Source organism: Sus scrofa, chromosome 12 (genome assembly GCF_000003025.6).
Source record: "Sus scrofa isolate TJ Tabasco breed Duroc chromosome 12, Sscrofa11.1, whole genome shotgun sequence".
NCBI lineage: Eukaryota > Metazoa > Chordata > Mammalia > Artiodactyla > Suidae > Sus > Sus scrofa.
Genome location: NC_010454.4, coordinates 23,980,111 through 23,985,362, shown reverse-complemented (window position 1 = coordinate 23,985,362; position 5,252 = coordinate 23,980,111). Strand labels below are relative to the sequence as shown.

At 54.4% G+C, this 5,252-nt stretch overlaps 1 long non-coding RNA gene across 1 annotated transcript; it reads left to right on the top strand.

Moving 5' to 3' along the window:
- Nucleotides 764–3,305, top strand: LOC110255911. Its single transcript, XR_002336869.1, has 3 exons — nt 764–922; nt 1,611–1,720; nt 1,827–3,305. It is a non-coding gene; the product is annotated as an uncharacterized LOC110255911 (long non-coding RNA).

Here is a 5,252-nt window from a genome sequence, read left to right as displayed (position 1 = left end):
GTCATCGCCGCGGCTGGGATCCCGAGTTGCCGAGGTTTTGGCCAGCAGCTACAGCTCCAACTGGATCCGTAGCCTAGGAACCTCCATATGCTTTTGGTGTGGCCCTACAAAGACAAACAAACAAACGAAAAACTTAAGTTCTTCCTGATGCACCCACTGTTGCTTGGGGCATGGAGAATAAGAAAAGAGAACACCCCCCAGGCAATGCGTCCCTTGATTTCATTAGGCCCCATGATGTTGCAGGGCAGTGGGCAGGGATCACTATACCCATTTTGCAGACAAGGAAACTGAGGTCTAGAGAAATTAAGTATCTTGTCAAGGTCACACAGCAGGTGACCCAGTGCTGAACCGTTATGCTTGCACGGTGCCCTTCTCATGACCCCACCTGAAAACAGGATACTGTCATTCTCCATTTTACAGATAAGGAAAGTGATGCTCAGAGGGTGACTTTATTTTCCCAGGCTCTTATTTTTATTCCCTGCCCCTCTCTGCTCACAAGGGAACCTCCCCAACCCAATTCCGGCTCAGAGTCCTTCCCCTTCCTCCGGGGAAAGGCAAGATCTTAAGGCCTCCCTCGGTCACCCCTGGTGTGTTCCCCTGTATGCTGGGAAGTCATTCCTAGCGTCCTTTTCTGTCTGATGACCTCGCAGAAATGAGCTCCATTACTCAGCAAAAGCCATCCTACTTATGGGGCAGGAGAGGGAGAAGCGGGACTGGGGAACTAAAAGGGGGCGGGGCCTGGCTCGGTTGCTCGGCCCAGGCCCGCTGGGCATGTGGCTGCCGGCGAGGAAAACAGGTCCAGATGGAAGAACCCAGGAAGCCTGGTTTCCAGGCGCAGGGGCGGGGGCAGAGACATCCCTCACGTTTCTGAACTCTCTGCCCCTGAACAACTAGGCCCGCTGCTGCAGATCCACGCTGGCAGGTATTTCTGGGGGTGTGGGGTGGGGGCCCGGGCAGCTCTGAGATGAGAGGAAGATGCTGCTGGGCATGCTTCGTGCCGGTCCCTGCTGCCCCCTCTCCCTGCCCACTCCGAGGTTCATCACACCTTCAGCTCTGCCCTTCTGCTGATAAAACCTGCAGGCAAGCCCCATCTTGCTTCTCACCTTGGGACCTGTAAGCCAGTAGCCAAGACGCGGGGGGCGGGGAAGGGGGGGTGCAGAGCCAACTGGAGCTGCCAGCAGCCCCGCCCCTCTCCATGCCAACCCAACTGGCACCCTGTATGCCGCTGCTGCAGCCTCAGTAGCTCTGGGACAGCAAGTAGAGGTGAAGAGCTCCTGTTCTGGAGTTCCTGTCGTGGCTCAGGAGTAATAAACACAGGTTCGATCCCTGGCCTCGCTCAGTGGGTTAAGGATCTGGCGTTGCTGTGAGCTGTGGTGTAGGTCACATACGCAGCTCTGATCCCGCATTGCTTGGCTCTGGCGTAGGCCAGTGGCTACAGCTCCGATGAGACCCCTAGCCTGGGAACCTCCATATGCTGTGGGAGCGGCTCAAGAAAAGACAAAAAGACCAAAAAAAAAAAAAAAAAAATCTCCTGTTCTTGGCTGGATGAGGAGGGGGCTTTTGCTGACAGCTGATATAGGGAAACTGAGGACCTCATTCTCCGGCCCCAGCCTCTTCTCAAGATCTATGCCCCCGAATATGCCATCCTTAACAAACCCCGGGAAGAACTTCCACAAAGATCATCTGAGACAGGGACAGGGTCCCTTTCTCGGCCTGGACTGTAAGTTCTTCCCTGAGTCTAACTGTGATCCCTTACAGAGGGGTGGAAGGGGAGAGAGATGAATCGCAGTTTCTTATAAACCTGGTGGCTTCTTGTTCCCCGACAGCGGAGGAGCTCTGTGGTTCTGGCTCTGAGTCAGGTCATATCGTCCGGGCGTCCCCAGTGCCACCTCGCTACGCCCCGCCCCAGACTGGAAAATCAGGCTCATGCCTCTGCCCGAGTCAGTGCTTCCCCTGCTTCCCCTCACGATCTCGCTTTCCCCTAAAGGGAGGTATTTCCTCGAAGCTGGGAAAAGTCAAGGGGGCAGAGACCCGCCAGTTACCGGGAGGCAAGAGGTGGGAGGCGTGGAGGCGGACGCTGGGCATGGGGCATGGGGTGGGGGTGGGGCTCCCTGCCTTCCTGCCCATCCCCCCACCCCATTCAGCCCAGCAGTCCTGCTCTTCTAGCTCAAAAGATGCAGGAGCGTGGTGTGTATGTGTGTGTGTGTGTATCACACACATGCATGGTTGGTTTAGGGGGTGACAGTAGGGTGGAGGAGGGGGGATGTCATGCTTCTGGTGCCTCTATGAGTGACACAAGTTTTTTTCCACATGTATGTTCTTCACATGGACCCTGTCCACATGCCTCTCTCCAGCTCTTCCAGAATCAAAATTTGGTCCTGCAGATCCTCGCTCTTGGCAGCCCGGGGGTCTTAAACAGATTCCCTCCCTGGCCTCCCCAAAGGTTGGGGGCTTCAGGAATCAGTGAGGAAGAAGGCATGAAAAATGACCCCATGAGCCCCACGAACCCCACTCCTGGATCCTGGATGAGGGCAGGGCAGTTTGGGGAAACGGAACCCTGGCCGGGGGCGGGGGGCGACCTCAGCGTGTGCCCACCTGCCGCCTGGGGGCGGGGTGGGGAGAACGAGGGAGTGAAACAGGAAGAGAGATGGAGAGACAGAGAATGAAAGCCAGAGAGAGAAACTGAGATGATGGACAGTCAGAAAGAGATCGAAGGGCAGAACCGGGCGGAGTGGGCACTGGGAGCTGAAGTGTGGCAGTGAGTTGGGGGCGCTGGCAGCAGGGGTCTTCGCTAGCATCACCGATGCACAAAAGCTCAGTGCTGAAAGGGTGCAAGTCTTTCATCTCAAGAAGGGGACATCAAGGCTTAGTGATGGAATCACTAAAAGGGAGAACCGAGCTCAGAAGAACCCACCCCCTTGCCTCCCAGACCTTTTTTTTTTTTTTAAGCCCAGAAGGGTTTCCAGAGCACCAGGCACTGGAGACCTTCAGGTCAGCCAGCACTTCCCACCTTCTCTGGGGTGGGGCTGGAGGCCGTATTACAGCAGAAGACTGGAGATGGATGTGAATTTGCATGGCAAACGCACTTCTTCCTTTGAGCTGCTACAGGTCAATAAATATAGCAAACCTTTCTAAAGGATGCTCTTCCTCCATTTTACATACCATCGTACTGAGATGAGGGCATGCAACCTCCTCCTTTGGTGCCAGCTACCATGATGCACAGAAAGGAGGCGGTAGAAAAAGGGGCAAGAGTATTTCAACATCCAGGAGAAAGAAAGAAAGCGTCCCTCTTAGCCATCCCCCTTCCACCCCAAACTCAGGATGCCCTGGGTCCTCTCTCCTAACGGGAGGATGGATGGAGAGAGGCCCTGTCACGCTCCAGAACTATCCAATTCTAAGTGACACTGACCGGGAGCTGGGGGCTCGTCATGCACATTGCAGCCTGGCTTCTCCCATCTGCAGCACTCCTGCCTGAAAGACCACCAGGAGAACTTGGCCCAGAGATGGGAGGAGACTGTCTCCAGGTCACACAGCCACTGGGAGGGAGGTGTGGGAACTCCAACCAAGGACTCTGGTCTCAGGCCTGGGCACCAGCTGGGCTGCCAAGCTGATCCCCAGCAGCTCTGCCTGTGGTACGACTGTGCCCAGTCACGCCCTCAGCAGCAGCTCGGCTCCTGCGTTCCTTGAGAATTAGAGCTGGAAGATGCAGACTGAAAAGGGGCTCTTTGCAGACCTGAGTATCCTTATCCTCAGCCCCTCTCTTCTCCAAGCTGTTAGGCGAGGTGGCCCAGGAATAACGTCACTCCCCTTCCTTGGTGACCCCCCCCAAGCCCTTGGGCCCACAGACATGCTGGGGTACATGCAGCTCTGCTATTTGGGAGCGCAGGTTCCAGCAAAAGCCTCCACAGGAAAGCACTTTTCCACGTCTGCCTCTGACTCCTCTGAAAATTTGGGGGGCTAGTAGGAGGGGCTTCCAACCCCCTTAGTCATCCTAGGAAGCCAAGCTGAATAGAAGTGACTGATATTCACCCAACCACAAGCCAATTTTGTGGTTTCAGTTGTTTTCAGAAGGAGCAGCAATGCAGCGGCAGGAGGCCCTGGGCCCAGGAGTGGGCTGTTTTGGAGACCCCAGCCCCTGCCCGGAGCACTGACGGGGTGGAGGGGGGCCCTCAACTCTGCCCTGGCACGATTCAGCCCAAGTTCAGGAAAGCCCAGGACTGCCCACTTCACAGATTCACGTGGAAGGATTTGTAACAACTAGGAAGGCCATTCTCCCCCAGCCTCTCCACGGCCCGCTGGCAGCTTTACTGGTTAGGCAGGCTGCTTCCTGGATCCAAAGTGAACACTTTCTTTTCTTTCCTTTTTGTTTCCTTTCTTTTTATTTATTTATTTATTTTTTATTTTTTTGGCTCCCTTTCCTTTTCCTCCCTTTCTCCTTTTCTTTCCTTTCCTTTCAGTTCCTGGGCCAGAGACTGAATCCAAGCTGTAGCTGCAAACTCCATGGCAGCTTCACCAACACCGGATGCTTTAACCCACTGATGGAATTCTTGCCTCTGCAGTGACCTAAGCCCCTGCAGTCAGATTCTTTTTTTTCTCTTTTTAGGGCTGCACCCACAGCACATGGAGGTTCCCAGGCTAGGTGTCGAATCAGCGCTACAGCTGCCAGCCTACACCACAGCCACAGCAACATCAGATCCGAGCCACGTCTGTGACCTACACCACAGCTCATGGCAACACCGGATCCTTAACCTACTGAGCAGCGAAGCCAGGGATCATCCGAACCCCTCAACCTCATGGCTACTAGTCGGATTCATTTCCACTTTGCCACAACAGGAACTCCTGCAGTCGATTCTTAACCTACTGTACCACAGTGGGAACTCCCTTTCCTTCTTTCTTTCTTTCTTTCTTTCTTTCTTTCTTTCTTTCTTTCTTTCTTTCTTTCTTTCTTTCTTTCTTTCTTTCTTTCCTTCCTTCCTTTTCTCTCTCTCTCCCTTCCTTCTTTTCTTCCTTCCTTCCCTTCTTTTTTCTTTCTTTTTCTTTCCCTCTTTCCTTTCCTCCTTCCTCCCTCCCTCTGCCCCCTTCCTTCTTTCCTCCCTCTCTCCCTCCCCTTCCCTTTTCCTCTAATACGTGTGTGTAGCAGGAAGAATTCAGGAGCCACAGCAAAGAGAAATTCCCCAAACGAACGTGGCCTGCCAAGGCCCCAAACCCAAACCTACAGACTCCCAGACCCAGGCTCCCGCTCCTTTGCTGCG